Source organism: Capricornis sumatraensis, chromosome X, assembly GCF_032405125.1.
Source record: "Capricornis sumatraensis isolate serow.1 chromosome X, serow.2, whole genome shotgun sequence".
Lineage (NCBI taxonomy): Eukaryota > Metazoa > Chordata > Mammalia > Artiodactyla > Bovidae > Capricornis > Capricornis sumatraensis.
Genome location: NC_091092.1, coordinates 115,343,712 through 115,361,969, shown reverse-complemented (window position 1 = coordinate 115,361,969; position 18,258 = coordinate 115,343,712).

Genomic DNA, 18,258 nt, shown 5'->3' with positions numbered 1-18,258 from the left:
GTTTCACCAAACTTTGAATTCTTGATTATTATGCTATCATCAATGTGTTCATAATAGAATATTACTAAACAACCATTAACATGACATTCTGAAAACACAACGTTGATTTGACAATGTCACACTCATATATAACATTTTGAATATGAGTCTTCCTATGAACCCATTGTTAAAAGTAGTTTCTAATTGAAGTTTATTTGGAAATAATGGTATAATAATCCAGCTTTGATTTTTACTACAATATTTTGACTATTCATAATGCCCCCATACATAAAGGTTAACTGCATAATCTTTTTTTCTGGTTCAGACATTATGCAGAAAATCCAAAATAACATTTTTCTTATGTTTAAAAATATGAGGACATTTACCAAGAAGCTGCTGTAGTTTCTGCTGGGTTTAACCAAGTAAAATATGTCCCCAATAAACTTTTACAGAATAAAGTATACTCTGATAAAAAGTTACTTTGGGGCAAACTGACCATATTGGAATTGTTACCTATCACTCAGCTGAAACCAAATCATTGTCTGGCTTTGGGCAACCATGCACCCTAAATTGAAAATTCTGCAATCCATTCATGGCTTACTGCTGAAGGGCTCTAGAGTCTGTCTAGGTCAAATCAAATCCCCAAAGAACATGAGATTTTGGTCAGTTTGCTTTCACGTACACCTGGAATCCTGTTCTGTCGTGTGTAAAGATTGTGGCAGGTGTCATGAGTCAGTACACAGCTGTAAACAGAGCGGTACGAAGGTCTACATAATAATGTTTTTCTCATGATGTTTCTGTGCACTTACAGGAATACATGTCTGAATTCTCAAAGCCTCAGCATCTGGGACTAAATTAAACTGAAAGTGAATGTAACATGCTCTTTATTTTTACACTGTTGAATATACATATATATGTGTGTGTGTGTGTATACTGTATGTGTGTGTGTGTGTGTATATATATATATATATATATATATATATATATATATATATATGACAGTTATGTGTAAAGCTATCTCAGTGACCCTAACAGTCCTAAGTCTCCTATAGATATGGATGGAAATGACTCTCATATAATCACTGCTCTTATATTTGTAAATGTTCGTATGTAATTTTCTTTGGGAAGGTTTTAGGTTTGCATTTGTTTAGTAACATGAAAATCAATGAAAAGAAACTGGAAAGTACTTAGGGTGTGGCAACAATGGGGATGATAGAAATATTATTAGAAAAGCTTGTACTGATTTCTGTATGTACTAGTGATGCATGTATTCAAATTTAGCCTCTTGAGAATCCCAGGGAATAAAACTCTAAAGATCAGAGTATGCACAGCCTCTTGGACAAATAGGGCTTCCCAGGTGGCGTTAGTGGTAAAGAACCTGCCTGCCAATGCTGGAATCATAAGAGACATGGATTCAATCCCTAGGTCGGGAAGATACCCTGGGGGAGGGCATGACAATCCACTCCAGTATTCTTGACTGGAGAATCCCGTGGACAGAGGAGCCTGGTGGGCTACAGTCCATAGGGTCGCACAGAATCAGACACAACTGAAGCGACTTAGCATGCACACACTTGGACAAATAGGGCTTGCATTTTCAAGCTCTGATAATAAAAGTGGCAGCCCTCCCATCTTGGTTGCACAAACTGGAAACCCGTTTAGCATGCAGTTATAAGAGATCATGATGCTGTAATAAATCCCTAAACATATTCATCAAAGTGAGGGGCTGCCCAAGTTAAATATAGAAGCATGTACCTGGAGAGTCAGAATTTGATTATTTGGCATGATTTTAGTCAGCACTCCCTGTGTGTACAGTGGTGGCCAATGTGATTTGCATGAAAGTTGACCTGCCTTGCCACCAATCAGCTAAGAGAACTTGGGAAGACCTCTTAATCTCTCCTGGTACTACAGCAACCTATGAGAAGAGAGACTTAGAGTAAGTGATTTCCAGTGTTCTTAATGTGTAATGATTTGATTAGCTTAGTACTAGGAGAAAAGTAAAGAAAATGATAATGCTGTCCTGTGGTGGGTATATATATAGGGAGTGATTCAGATAGAGATTACATATAGCAAACAGCCTAAGAAGTTCTTTTTCATGAAATAACTGACAAAATTTATATGAAAGTAAAGAGTTACATGGATAAAACCTTCCAAGGTAGTGCTTATGTCTTCAGAGAGCAAAAGAGACCAGACAGACTTATATTGTTGAGAAACAGGTAGCCAAGCAACTGCCTGAAAAGCCACCAAAGGGAGCCTTCTTCAAAGGGATGGGCGCATTGCTGCGATAATCCCGGGTTTAGCCTTTGACAGGCTTGCATCTCAGTGCTCGCTTCTGTTTGAGCTATTATGTGCTGACTTCAGCATGGGAGCACTGAAATTGGGGCATGACTGCACATTTCATTACCAACTCTGCTCTCCCAAAACCTGGGAAAATAATACTAAAAAAAACCAAAAAACAAAAACCTATATCTGTCAATCCAATAAAAGGGGTATACAATAGATAATCAACTTGTCTCATCAGATTATCCATTAATAGAAGAAAATCTAAGATGAAACAGTCTTTGGATCAGTAAATCTATGATTTTTATCAATGAAATAAAACTAACTGCTAAAACATTTTAACAACCAGTGAGCTTGTTAGGCTAAGTATAACCAAACAATCACATTTTATAAAAATGACTGAACCCAGGTTCCAAAATAAAGACATCTGCTTTGGAAAACATGCAATTAAAGGCAACAAAAGAATCAAGCCCTTATTCAGCCTAAGACTTTTAAATTAATATAATGTTATTTTAGAATATTCATACATGAGAATTTGTACTTTTACATTAGCTTAATGAGCACCTAGGGAGTCTGAACAGTTAAGTTATATAACTAAAGTTAGTACAGATAATGAAGGTTTATTTGTGTATTGTGCAGTATTATCTGGTGTTCTGATGAAAGTCAGAGATCATGTATTTTTTCAATAAGCATAGATTGAGATTCCACTTAATTAAAGGCATACATTGATAAATAAGGACCCTGCCCTTGACACACTTAATTTTAGTTATAAAATAATATAATTCAATCAGAATAGATGAATAGAATTATAATAGAAGTTTAAAATGATAACTATTCATAGATATACTAAGGTCTAATATTGTATTCTATAGAACTTGGAGGAGTTTCAGAATCAGTCTAGGTAAGCCAGATGTGATTTGGTCAGTTGAGTGAAAGGGTGGAATTACAAGTGGGCAGTCAGGAATCTTGCCTGTTAAAGAGCTTATAGCAGTAGTGGTGAGGATGATGATGGTGATAATGAGAAAAAATAGAAGAAGGAAGAGAAAAGAAGAAAAATATTAACTCATAATACTATAGAGCTTACTGTGTGCTAGATTTTTTTTCTAAAAGTTTTGCATATATAAACTGAGTTAATCTGCACAATAATCCTTTGAAACACAGTTTAAGTTCAAATGCTTTCCTTCTGAGATTCTGGGATTTTGGTACATGTAGGCAAATGGTGCCTATGCGGCCAGCCCACAATAAAAACCATAGGTTCTGTGTCTCTATTGAGTTTCCTTGTCAATATTTACATGTGTGCAAAAACAAGATTTTTACATCTCGTTGCTGAGGGATTGGGGGCATCCTGTGTGAGTCTACCAAGAGAGATCGCTTGTTACCTTACACTGGGATTCCCCTTGATTTTGCCCATGTTCCCTTTCCCTTTGCTGATTTTGCTTTGTGTCCTTCCACTCTAATAAACTATATGATTTTTAAAAAATCAAGAGCGATGTGTATCATTTTTTAGTCCAGTTTTCAGTTCAGTTCAGTCACTCAGTCGTGTCCAACTCTTTGCGACCCCATGGACTGCAGCATGCCAGGCTTCCCTGTTCATCACCAACTCCTGTAGCTTACTCAAATTCATGTCCATAGAGTCAGTGATGCCATCTGACCATCTCATCCTCTGTCGTCCCCTTCTCCTCCCGCCTTCAATCTTTCCCAGCAGTAGGGTCTTTTCAAATGAATCAGTTATACGCAACAGTTGGCCAAAGTATTGGAGTTTCAGCTTCAGCATCAGTCCTTCCAATGAATATTCAGGACTGATTTCCTTTGGGATGGACTGGTTGCATCTACTTGCAGTCCAAGGGACTCTCAAGAGTCTTCTCCAACACCACAGTTCAAAAGCATCAATTCTTTGGCGCTCAGCTTTCTTTATAGTCCAACTGTCATATCCATATGTGACTACTGGAAAAACCATAGCTTTGACTAGACAGACGTTTGTTGTCAAAGTAATGTCTCTGCTTTTTAGTATGCTGTCTAGGTTGGTCATAGCTTTTCTTCAAAGGGGCAAGCATCTTTTATCTTCATGGCTGCAGTCACCATCTGCAGTGATTTTGGAGCCCAAGAAAATAAAGTTTGTCACTGTTTTCATTGTTTCCCCGTCTATTTGCCATGAAGTGATGGGACCGGATGCCACGGTCTTAGTTTTCTGAATGTTGAGTTTTAAGCCAACTTTTTCACTCTCCTCTTTCACTTTCATCAAGAGGCTCTTTAGTTCTTCTTCGCTTTCTGCCAGAAGGGTGGTGTCATCTCCATATATGAGTTTATTGATATTCCTCGTGGCAACCTTGATTCTAGCTTGTGCTTCCTCCAGCCTGGCATTTCTCATGATGTACTCTGCATATACGGTAAATAAGCAGGGTGACAGTATACAGCCTTGATGTACTCCTTCCCCAATTTGGAACCAGTCTGTTGTTCCATGTCCAGTTCTAACTGTTGCTTCTTGATCTGCATACAGATTTCTCAGGAGGCAGGTCAAGTGGTCTGATATTCCCATCTCTTTAAGAATTTTCCATAATTTTTTGTAACTGTCCAGTTTGAGTTGACTCATTGGAAAAGACTCTGATGCTGGGAGGGACTGGGGGCAGGAGGAGAAGGGGACGACAGAGGATGAGATGGCTGGATGGCATCACCGACTCATGGACGTGAGTTTGAGTGAACTCTGGGAGATGGTGATGGACAGGGAGGCTTGGCGTGCTGTGATTCATGGGGTCGCAAAGAGTCGGATACGACTGAGTGACTGAACTGAACTCAGTTTTACCGTTAGGGAAATTTAGGGACTGAGGAGCTAGCCTGTCCCTGACCACCCAGGCAGTAAGTGAGTGGTTGCTGTTAAATTCAGGGTTTGCCCATGGAAAGTGAACATGGATGTTCCAGTGAAGGACTGAGAAGCGCTGGTGGTTTATTTCATTCCAGTATCTACAGTGGCCACATAGAAGTGTGGATGATTTGGTCCATAAAAGGATGGGTAGACAGTGGGGCAATCTGGAGAGGATGGATGGTAAACTCGAGAACTTACAGCCCATCTGACTGTGGCCCTCTAGCAATGCTCTCCCCATGTTATCAAATCATCCAAGTTTGTAGTCTCAAATCTGAATTCATAAGTGAAACCTCCAGAGTATTAAGTATTTGGAAAATGAAACTTCCTAATTATCAAATATTTGGCAGTTAATTAAAGTTTTTTTTTTTTTTAAGATAAAATGTTAGATGTGCTCCAGAGCACCATCAATCACAAAGTTCCCATGGGAGCCACGAGGGCACCGTTCCATCCTTATACAGAGCCACTGACTGAGTTTCCTGAGTTTCCAGTAGTCTCAACGCAGAACAAAATAAACAGTAGTTAAAAAGCACTTTCACTCAATATTAATAGTCCTAATTGCTTAGTGGGTTGATTTCAGTGCTAAAATATTTGTTTTAAGAACAAACACAGGAGCATGAAACATCAAAGTCCAGCCACATATTTTCAGTTCGGTGCCTTAGCTCTTATGCTCCATCATTGTGAGTATCCTTGGGTTTACTCTGATTAACTTCTCATGAGCTGTAGCTGTCTCAGTCCATGTATCTTATATCAGTTTATGAAGACCACTGGAAAAAAAGAAAAGTCTTATTTCCAAAGAATAAGTTAGAAAGCCCTGTTTGAACCCCATATGACAGCATTAAATCCTTTTATCTGACAATCTTGAAATAGAATTTAGGCTCATATTTCTGACAGTATCAAATGTCATGAACTGTTTCAAAAGAGTTGACACATATACTAGGTGTTTTCTTGCTTGCTGTCCTGCTTGTGTTCTTGTTTGTTGCTCCATTCCTTCCTGTTTCCCTTTTGTCCCCATCCAGTTTACTCGTATTCTCTGTGTTCTGGATTCTTAATATTATCCTTGACCTCTGATGCAATCATAACTTGATTGTTTTTGCACCAGGTGCTACTTTACAATGAAAAGGATTGAAATTATAAAAACATATGGACAAGATAAAACATGTCTTTGATACAGTGCTATAAATGGTGAAGAGTGTCAGCACCGTGCCTCGTGGGGAATATGTAAATAAATTATGAGAAAAAGAATATCTACAGGAAATAGGATAACAGTTTTGAAATATTTAGAAGGTCAGCAATGAAAATCTAGTGTTTGGCTTGTTTGAAAACGTATTCTAACTTGGAAAGTGTAGAAGTTATGGGAGGTAGATTTTAGTTTAATAAATAAAATTATCTATCTGTGAAGATACCTAAAAGTATAGTAGACACCTTAGAAAATAGTTAAGAGTCTCATCAGGTTCCTGAATTGCCAGCAGAAGTAATTGACCTCTAAATGTGTGCTCAGCCTCAAGAAGTCTAAAGAAAATCTGTTAGTATAAAGCAATACCATTATTTAAAATGATTCCTATGATATAGAGAGGATACCATTTCCTCTAATCTATCTATAAATATCAAAACAGATTACATCATGCTGCTGCTGCTGCTAAGCCGCTTCAGTCGTGTCCAACTCTGTGCGACCCTATACACGGCAGCCCACCAGGCTCCCCCGTCCCTGGGATTCTCCAGGCAAGAACACTGGAGTGGGTTGCCATTTCCTTCTCCAATGCATGAAAGTGAAAAGTGAAAGTGAAGTCGCTCAGTCATGTCTGACTCTTAGCGACCGCATGGACTGCAGCCTACCAGGCTCCTCCGTCCATGGGATTTTCCAGGCAAGAGTACTGGAGTGGGTGCCATTGCATCATAAGTAGACATTAATAGAAGCTCAAAGTTTGCTGGTATAAAATGTATATGAATAAATGTTACATTCTTTTGTCATATTGAGCCTATTTTCTCAATACATTGGTAAACAAATAATTGAGCAACATAATTGGTACATCTAGAGAAAAGTTAAGAAAACCTCAAAATGTATCCAGAACTAGTCCCCTCTGTCATATATTTTCACATTATAAGTTAAAGAGATGATCTTATTTTTAAGTTCAAAAAGTCTCTATAGTACTTTCTCCTTGCTTGAGTTTTCCATAAAGCTATGAAAATATATGCATATTATATCTGCTTTTCAGCACTCTCTGCTTACTAATAGTTTCTTCAAAATATATTGGCCTCACTGTATTAACCAATGATGATCAAAAGGTGGTGATGGTTTTCTAGGAAACTCAGAAAATTTAAGATTACTCTAGAAAAAAAAATGTTTTTATTTTAAGTATATGGTTAATATCCAGTCATTTGTTCACATTCACTCTACAGATCTGGCTTCAGGTGTAATACCAAGTGACTGGGAATTAAATGTTGATATTTAAATGATTTTTATTGCATATTTATGTGAACACTAGGCTATTGTAGAAAATTCTAATAATGGTCTTAAGAAGAAGAAGATCTTAAATAACTCCCAGTTAACACATAATGCTTTACAAATGAAATGGAAATAAATCCCCAATTATATTTAATGCAACAAAGGGTTACAGGATATCCTTATGAATAAATAACATAGACTATATTGTAATCTTAGTCTGTGGCCCTGAAAATTTTTGTTGCTACTGTTATTCTCTATAGACTTCACCGTAGCATGCTTCACTGTTCACCAGTTGTCAGGGAAAAATATTTGTACCCGGGAGAAAATGAGACCAGTCTTACCTGTAAGCAAATTGATATTGATGCCTTTTGTCCTAGAAATGCACCTGCATTTTATTAATGTTCTGATTTGGATCACTTTGCTTTAACTGGTTATTTTTTTTTCCAGTTATTTTGCCTGCGGAGGGAGCAGAGAAGAGGAGAGCAGTGGGGGAAGTAGAAACAAAATACTGTTGGATTTAGGGCCTGTAGACATAGCTTGAATCACTGGAAAGTAGATTTTCATTTAACGTTGAAACCTTTTCCTCTAGTTTCTTCATAGTCATTATTAATTCTTCTATTTGCAAGCAGATAAACGTGAGTGTACATATACCTTCTTTTTACCTTTCTGCATTCCCTGATTGCCCTAAGTGGACAGTGAACTGCTCTGTTGGAAAAATGAGGGAAAGCTGACATGATTGAGGTTAGCATGCACAAAACAAATGGTTTGGCTTTGTTTTTTGAGATCTTTTTCTTACTCATTTCATCCCAGGGAGATGGAAGCCTTTGCATGGCTTAAGTTTTGAGCCTAGGTATCAACCTGACTAGAGGGTATGACAAATACAACCAAATGATGTGTCTTGCAGGTGATCTCAATTCTACTGCCTTCTGGAACATTCTGGGGTGTGTGTCTCAAGCTCCGTATTTTTCTTTTTTCCCGCACCATCTGTTTAAGCTCTTTTACTGTTTAGTAGTAATGCCTATTGATCAGGGAACAAGATGGTTTGAAATATGATTTTCTTAAAGCTGGTTTGAAAGCTTAGAAGAAATAGAGGATTTCTTTAAAACATTTTTTGAAATCCATACATTTTCTTAGTATTTATTTTCTTTACCTGTCCCTCACCACCCTAGATTATTGAAAACTACCCACCCCAAATTAAAATCATAGGAAGAAAACAGTTCAAGTGGGAGAAATCTTTACATACTCTTTAATAAAGGTCAAACTCAGAGGAAAACTTTTACATTTAATAAATGAGACTTCAACCCTTTAAAAGTTTGATGACTTTTGAAACTTCTATACTTATATAATCTGGTTCCATCTCTAGGGAGGAAAAAAAGACATTTTGCTTTCATTAAAGCAAAAATGACCAAAAACGTTGACCATACATTTGCTATTAAGGATAACTATATTTAATTCAACAGAAATCGGTTTTTTACCAAGTCTAAATGACCTGCAGCATTATAGATTTGGCTGCCGTTCTCTCAGTCAGAAACCAGGCTATGGAAAGCCAGAACTTTCCTGTACATCCTAGTACAAAGATTGTGCTTAGGGTTTAAATAAAATGAAAAGAATAAGGTGGAAAATTAGAATATGTTGAAGGTTGAAAGATTTATCCTGTGACTTTTACATAACTCAGAAAGGAAATAACCCAATTCCTCTTCATTTTTAGTGGAAAAGCAAGTCAAAACCATAGAGGCTGAGAACTTTCTCTACAAGGATTTTCAAACGATTTATATAAAGATGTTGGGGAAATTCACAAAGACCTGGATAATGTTGGAAAAACCTCGTGTCTTGAAGGCAGGACAGAGCTACCTGATACAACAATGCCATCTATCGGCTTCCAAGGAATGGCACTGACCGTAGCTTGGTTTCAATGTCTGAAAAGGGGAAAGTTGAGCAGTTTGGAACTTGTGAATAGAAGCTCATTAAAGGAACACGTGCTGTTTCTCATGCGCTTCGCTCTTGAATGAGAAACTATATGTGATGTGTATACTCCACACATAAAAACATAATGCATATGAACATGCTCACATTCAGTAAACAGCTCTCTCCTCTATGCTAAATGATGAGTTTTTCGTATCATCTTATTCTTAGAGTAGCTGGGCTTTGTCTACCTATTGACTTGCAGATGTCATAAGGGAGGATTTGCTTTAATTTTAATGGACAGCACTCTCTTTTTTTTCCGTATGTTGCTTAAGTCTTGGTTTCCCACCCCCTGCGCATTTCCATAGTTGTGATTTGCAGGCTGACTTAGAATAGAAAAGGCATAGAGGACAGGACCATCTCTTGAGCTACATCAATTTTATATTGAGATATTATAACTAAAGAGAGTTTTTGGCTGCTTTGAGGAAAGAATAAAACATTTGATTGTGGGTGTTTTAGTTTATTTGCCTATAAAGTTCATTAAAACTCATGTCTTTTAAAATCAGTTGTAAAAACAGATGATCATTTTGGAAGATAGCATCTCGATTATAAAATAAACACATGCCTGATATTTACATGATTCAGAAGTATACAGGGAGTATGCATATTATTTCAAATAATATTAATATTAAGGGGCTGAGTAGTGCAATAACCTAAAAAACACTGAGGATACCAAATTTGTCCATCTAAAATGTAGCTAGAATTTAATGAAGTAATTAATTCTCAATATTTTTGTTCTTGAATAATATTGAGAAAGTGCCAAAGAATAAGGTTCTTGACATGCTACTGCATGTAAATTAGATGTGATTTTCCTTCATTTCCTGAACAATGGCAAATATATATATATATATATATATATATATAAGAAAATAATTGGTGCAAGGAATTCTTGTGTTATATTTATTTTATGTCGATAGTTGTATATGCATAATAGAATTTTTGAACAATCATTGTAGATAGAAAAATCTGCACTGAAAAAGTAATGTTTTTATTTAAATAATTCGCTTCCCCTCATTTTCATCAATTTGATCACTTGCTTTAGCTTTTGTGGGTTCTAGGTGGCACTTCAGCTGACTCCTACTGATTAGTAATTTGGCTAATTGATTGTCAAATTTTAATTATTGCTACATAGCATAAGTGTTTACTTGAGGGTAGTAAAGACTATCTATGTCTTTCTCATTTAAAATAGTTACACTAATAAGACTATATTCAAACAGACACATTTATTTGCATACTGTGGCTCATTTGAAAGAATAATTGAGTTATAAAATAGGAACCTATTGTATTGTTTCTACCAGCCCAAGTAAAAACAGAAAATAGCATGTTACTTCTCAAACTTGAGTCCTGTAAACTGTTGCTTGTTTATGTTGGTCATGTTGATTACTACCTGTGCTTTACATACTTAATATCTTTCCTTAAATTGGTCTTCTTTGCTAAAATATATTTTTAAAGGAAGTTTATGATACCTCTATAAATGAAAAACTAGAGTTTCTACGAAGAGTAGGTTAACCTCTATAAATGAAAAACTAGAGTTTCTACGAAGAGTAGGTTAAAAATGGGGAAAGTCATACTATTGTTGTGTTATTTAATATAGTAAGTAAACTGTTATTACGTCTAATTAATTTACCAAAAGTTAAATAACTTTTTCAGGAGGAAAAATTCAAGTATTTTTCATCAGTCAGCAATAATGGCATATTTGGCTTAATTCATGATAAAGTGTCAGAGAAGGCGTTGGCAACCCACTCCAATACTCTTGCCTGGAAACTCCCGTGGACAGAGGAGCCTGGTAGGCTGCAGTCCATGGCGTCGCTGAGGGTCAGACACGACTGAGCGACTTCAGTTTCACTTTTCACTTTCACGCATTGGAGAAGGCAACGGCAACCCACTCCAGTGTTCTTGCCTGGAGAATCCCAGGGATGGGGGAGACTGGTGGGCTGCCGTCTACGGGGTCTCACAGAGTTGGACACGACTGATGCAACTTAGAGGCAGCAGCAGCATGATAAAGTATGGTTCTTGGGCGCAACAGGAAGTTTCTATCTTTTAGTTCTTATGTTAACTAGTAGTGAGAATCACAACTTGGATATGTGAGTTTTCGGGAAGGTAAACATCATTTAATTCATTTTTCCTAAGCATGTTGTAAGTGACTTTGATTCAACAAATCTTTTTCTTTTGCATTAAGAATCCATTTGAAGAACAGGTCAATTGTACATCAAAAACAAAACAAACAAAAAGAAGCTGTTTGAAGAACATCTGCTCATAACAAAAGAATCTGGATTAGTGCTCACTGCTGCCATGTTGCTTAGAAAGTACTTTAAACTTTTATATCAAAATGTTTAACCATGTCTTCATACTGTACAGTATAGTTTCAGTAGCATCCTCAGATGATTCCATAACCAGGTCAATCAGGTTACCTTGGCTATCAATAATTGTTGGTGGATTGAACATATGAATATTAAGAAGACATGTTCTCAGTTTGCTGGCAGAGCTAATGCGGAGTGATCACCTTCTAGAAGGGAAGATTTATTATGTCAGGCACTATGCTAAATGTGTCGTATTAGGTATTTAACCTCACTGCCACCTTCCTACGTGCATGATAAGTCACTTCAGGTGTGTCTGACTCTACGACCCCATGGACTATAGCCTGCCAGCTTCCTCTGTCCATGCGATTCTCTAGGCAAGAATACTGGTGTGGGTTGCCATGCCCTCCTCCAGAGAATCTTCCTGACCCAGGGATTGAACCCTTGTCTCTTATGTCTCCTGCACTGGCAAGCATGTTCTTTAGCAAAGCTACCTTTCTATGTGGGTACTATTATTATTCCCATTTTGTAGCTATTAGGCTGAGGGCCAGAGAGGTGATGTGATTTGACTAAAGTCTCCTAGCTATGACCATTTAAAAGTGTGATAGCAATGAGTTCTCTGAAAATGTTAAAGTATGTATTTCATTTCTGAAAATCACAGTGAATGCCCATCCATTAACTGTGGCATTATGGTCACTGGGGGTTTTCTTAGTTGGAACTTAGTAGACAGCTTCTTGGTTTTCTTTTGCATGTTTAGGTTTTTAAACATTCTATTTCAGAGAAATGTATATTTCTTGAGAAATTTTAGAAAATACATCTATGATAAAATAAATAAAACAATTATTAATCTCATTGCCTAGAGATAACCACTTTTAAGATTCTTTTGTGTTTATATCTGTCTTCTTTCCCATTGATTTTTAATTTTGGTTAAATGAGTGTACCATTTCTTTTTTATGGGTTTTGCTTTGAGGAAGCAATTTCCTTTATCTTAGTCTAGAATTTCATATTCATTCCTCTTAAAAATCCTTATTTCTTGTGGGTCATGTTATTATTTTTTATGTGTAGTATAGACAGAGTACTTTTGCTTCCCCAAGGAGCAAATTGTATATTCAACAACATGTGATGCTATTTTGCATGCAAAGAATGTAAATGTTTTATTTTTTCACCTTCAAAGACTTCTCTTTTCTCTCCCCCTAAGTTTTAGGAGGATTCTGATTTTCCCTATCTTTCCAGATTGCTCTTGTTAACAGGTAGAGTCATAGTAGAGAAGGCTGTTCTCACATATCAGTCACTTGATGGTAGTCTTTGCAAATCCAGAGGTTCTCTCTTCAAAGTTTTGCATTGGTACAAGTCAGTGGTTTTTAAAACTGATTGGATAAATGAATCATTAAAAGGGTTATCATTTTAGGGAATTCCCTGGTTGTCCCATGGTCAGGACTCCACTCTTTCACTGCTGAGGGCGTGGGTTCAAGACCTGATTGGGAAACTAAGATCTCTCAAACTGAGCACCGAAGTCAAAATAAGGGTGGTGGTGGTATGGTTTAGCATCTTAAAGAACGAATTTCCAAACTTCACCTAATACCTAGAAGATATTCCCGATGTTTCATGATTGAGAGCTTCTTGATTGAACATACTCCTGCCCACATTATATCATAGGACCTGGTACACAATAGGCTTGATAAATGTATGTTTTATTTATTTATTTTGGCTATGCTGAATCTTCATCATGGCACTTCTCTAGGTGGGGCAAACAGGCTCTAGAGAGCAGCTCGCGGGCTTAGTTGTGGCAGGTGGGATCTTAGTTTTGTGATCAAGGATCGAACACAGGTCCGCTGCATTGGGAACATGGAGTCTTAGCCTTGGACCATCAGGGGAGTCCCAGTATATATGTTTTAAATTAATAGAATTTTGACAAGATTTGCCATCACTTCATAGCAAATAAAAGGGGAAAATGTGGAAGCAGTGACAGATGTTATTTTTAGGGGGCTCCAAAATCACTGTGAAGAGTGACTGTAGCCTTAAAATTAAAAGATGCTTGCTCCTTGGTAGAAAAGCTATGACAAACCTAGACAGCACTTTCAAAAACAGAGACATCACTTTGCCAACCAAAGTCTCCATAGTTAAAGCTATGGTTTTCATAGTAGTCATGTATACATGTGAAGGTTGGACCATAAAGAAAGCTGAGCACTGAAGAATTGATGCTTTCAAACTGTGGTGCTGGAGAATATTCTTGAGAATCCCTTGGACAGCAAGGAGACCAAACCAGTCAACCCTAAAGGAAATCAACCCTAAATATTCCTTGGAATGACTGATGCTGAAGCTGAAGCTCCAATACTTTGGCCATCTGATGCGAAGAGCTGACTCATTGGAAAAGACCCTGATGCTAGGAAAGGTTGAAGGCAAAAGGAGAAAGGGACAGCAGAGGATGAGATGGTTAGATAACATCACTGACTCAATAGACTTCAATTTGAGCAAGCTCTGGGAGACAGTGAAGGATGGGGGAGCGTGGTGTGCTGCAGTCCTTGGGGTTGCAAAGATTCAGACACAACTTAGCAACTGAACAACAACAACAAATGAAGAGTTGGAAGCATGTAGAGCATTGTTATTGGTGATCCTAATCTTTTGTACAGAAATAAATTATATAATGTTCACAGTTTTCTCAAAAAAGAATGAGGCCCTTGCAAAAAGAAATGGTTTTATATGGTGAGCTTTTGGGTGTAATTTGAATTCATGGCAATACTGCATTTGCCATATTTTTTTAGTATCTTTGGAGAAGGCCACCTAGAGATAAGAATTTAAGTGGAGTGTTTTGTATTTTTGTCAGTACCTTGAGATCAGTTTTTGTTTTGCTTTTAATGGCAATACAAATAGAGCCTCAAAATCCTAGACATGGTTGATATATGATTTAGTGGTTTATTTGGCAAGTAAATACTTCAAGCACTTGATTTGTACCACTTTGATATATGATTGACTGATTGATAAATGCAGACTTTAATTCTCTTACATTTAAAGAGGTATCAATACTCTTTGAATGTTTAATGTCCCTTGGTAATCACTTGATGAACCTTTGTAGAATTTACTGGAAAAGTATTTGTCTGTTTGAAACTAGAACGCTAGACAGTGCTTATTAGTATACTGTTTTGTGCAGTATTGTACAAAAACTTAGTCCTGTAGTTGCTTTCTCTAATTTTCCTTTGATAAGTTATTTTCATAAAAGTTGGAAAAAACACCAGAAAAATTTCAATGAAACACCTATAAATATGGCCATTTTTCTTGCACTCCAACTGCTCATATGTCTTCTGCCTGAAGGGGAATATTGGTGAAGCCAAGATAGTTGTTAAACTAGTATATGTGTATTAATGACAATATCATTTCATTATAGACAGGCCTATCATTTGTTGTTCAGTTGCTAAGTTGTGTCCAACACTTTGCAACTCCATGGACTGCAGCATGGGAGGATTCCCTCTCCTTCACCATCTTCTTGAATTTGCTCAAACTTAAGTCCATCGTGTCAGTGATAACATCCAACCATCTCATCTGCTGTTGTCTCCTTCTCCTCTTGCTTTCGATTTTTCCCAGCATCAGGGTCTTTTCCAATGAATTGGCTCTTCACATCAGGTGGCCAAAGTATTGGAGTTTCAGCTTCAGTTCCTCCAATGAGTATTCAGGCTTTAGGATTGACTTGTTTGGTCTCCTTGTTGTCCAAGAGATTTTTAAGAGTCTTCTCCAGCACCACAGTTTGAAAGCATCAATTTTTCAGCATTAGCTTTCTTTATGGTCCAACTCTCACATCCATACTCTTGAAGAATTTAATTTCTATAATTTTTTTTTCAAATACTGGCCAAGTCCTGAAGTATAAGTATAATATACCTATATTATAAGGACAGATGCCAATTATAAAAATCATTGTTTAGATGGAAACCCAGAGTACTCATGCACGGTGATCATTACTTGTGCTTATACATTGATATCTGATCAAGTTGTTTCTTAATATGCAGCTTCCAGATGGTAATATTCAATTTAAAATATTTCTTCACTGAAAACAAAGATTTCTTTGAAGAAAGTAATTGATTTGAACAAGAAAAACATGTAAGAAATGTGTGCATATACATATGTTTGGAGAGTAAACATATATATAATACAATATGTGTTTATATAATACATATTGCAATGAAATACATTAAGATTTTCAAGGTGCTAGGTTGTTCAGTGTTAGGTCTTTACACATGCTGAAGGGTAAGATATTTCACTATCTAACTTCAAAAGCATACACTTTGGTTAGCTTACAGTTGTTTGAGATCATTCAAAGATTATGTGGAAAAGTATACCATGGTGAGAAAGATTCAACTCTAATATTTATTGTGAAAAAAAATAAAGGAAAAGATGGATATGGCGTATCATTCCATGTCATGATTTCCATGTCAAGAGGATCAGTGCAACAGAAATATGAAACAAGTCATTTTGGCAATAAACTTAGTTAATAAACCCATATTTAAGTGTAACTTTGGTTGGTTTATTCAGTCATAGCATCAGTAATGTAGTTTATAACATCTACTGAGAACTGAGAAAATATTGTAACACCCACACTTTGAGTCTTTAAGTAATTTCTATCAGTATGTCCTAGGAATCAGAGAGGAATGATAATAATTCCTTGCCTGCCACAGCTCATGTTGTTCTTTTGCTGTTTTTGCATACATTTTGAGTGTTCTTTCATAAGGTATCCTAAACCCACAGGAATATTATTAAATGGACTTATAGAACTAAAAGGAAAGCTCTCATTCTTATAGTCCAGTGAATGTAGACACATTTGAATGCCTTAAATGCACACATAAGACAAAGTCTCTTTGCCAAAAGGGCAGAGCAAGTACTGAAGCTTTTCCAGCTAGGAACAAGAGGGAAACAAAATCTATTCTTAAGATCATTTGTTCATGTTCCCAAAGTGTTCGAGGAGTTAAACTTTCAGCTTTTTATACATTCAATCAAATATTAATATGAATTAGTAATTTCAGTGGTTAAGACTAGTCATATTTCTTCCTTGCTTGTCTATATTTTGCTGGTTATTTAGGTCAGGAACTTTTCCTTTTACATTGAAAATCATTTGGTTAGAGTTAAGCATCCTATCCCACAGCACTCAGAAGCTGATTTCAACAGTTATTATACAGCTTAACACACACATATTTAGCTTATCTCTCACGTTTGGGTTGTACAGGTTGAATGGGTTTTGAACTTACAATTTGTGGGAAAAGTGTCAGCAAATGCACTTTCACCAAAAGACTAGATAAGTAGCATTTTTTCCCATCATTTTCATTATTTTTAAAACTCCCTGATGACCATGTACCCTCTCTTACATGAAATTGCCTTTGACCTGATCAGATGTAATGGACTTAATTATATCCTTAAACCATCTCAAACCTGATCATAGGCACAGCAAATCTGCTTGGGGTGAATGGCCTAGATTTAAATGACCTCCTTGCCTTCTAAATCCTTCTTTTGGTCATGGGCAGAGTTGATAGTCTCTTGCCCTGGGATTTAACTATGTATGGATTTACACCAATGAAAGTTGAAACCTCTATATCCGTTTTACTAGAAAGGACACCATTTTCTGGTTAATGATAGTTTGTTAGACAAACTTGAACGACCTAATGACACTTCACAGTTGTCCAGCCAGTACTTAATTAGGAGAATGAAGAGCTTATCATCTATAGATGAAGACAAGTCTACAGTTCTTTCATCCTTCTCTTCTGTTTCCCCTGTTCTCTTTTCTTTTTCCAATAAACTTCTGCTCTGTTCCCTTTGAATCCAGCTACACTTCCACACTCTCCACCACCACTACCTCTCAGCTTTTTCCTGATCTTTTTCTTCTGTCTTGCATCTTCCATGGCTCCCAGTGTTCCCTCCAGTTTTGTGTTGTTGTAGTTTAAAGATATATTCTCCCTGGTTACCCTATTTACCTTTGGAATGAAGCTATCAATTTTGAATTATTATAATGTATCACCACTTAAAATTGTCATCACCAAGTTGCTTATTGGAGTCTTATTACTCAAACTATGATCCATGGAGCAGCAACTTGCACATCACTTGTGGACTTGTTAGAAATGCCAAACTTCAGGACCCTCCCCAGGCCTTGAGTCAGAATCTCCCATTCAACAAGATCTCCACATCACTGGACTGCACCTGAAAGTGTGAGAAACACTGTATTAGAATACATTTTCTATGTAATAAAGTAGCATTTGAAAAAAAGAGTTTACAAAATGATGTTAGTTATTTCTTATTTAATGGGGAAAAATTGCTAAAACGGGGTTACCGTTTTTTTCCTTTTACAACTAAAGCTCTGTGAGGACAGGGTTATTCTTCTTAAGTGTTTAATAATAATTTTGAAACTTTCAAATACTATGGTATTAGCAATTATTCTAAGAAGAATTTTTAAATTTATTTATTTA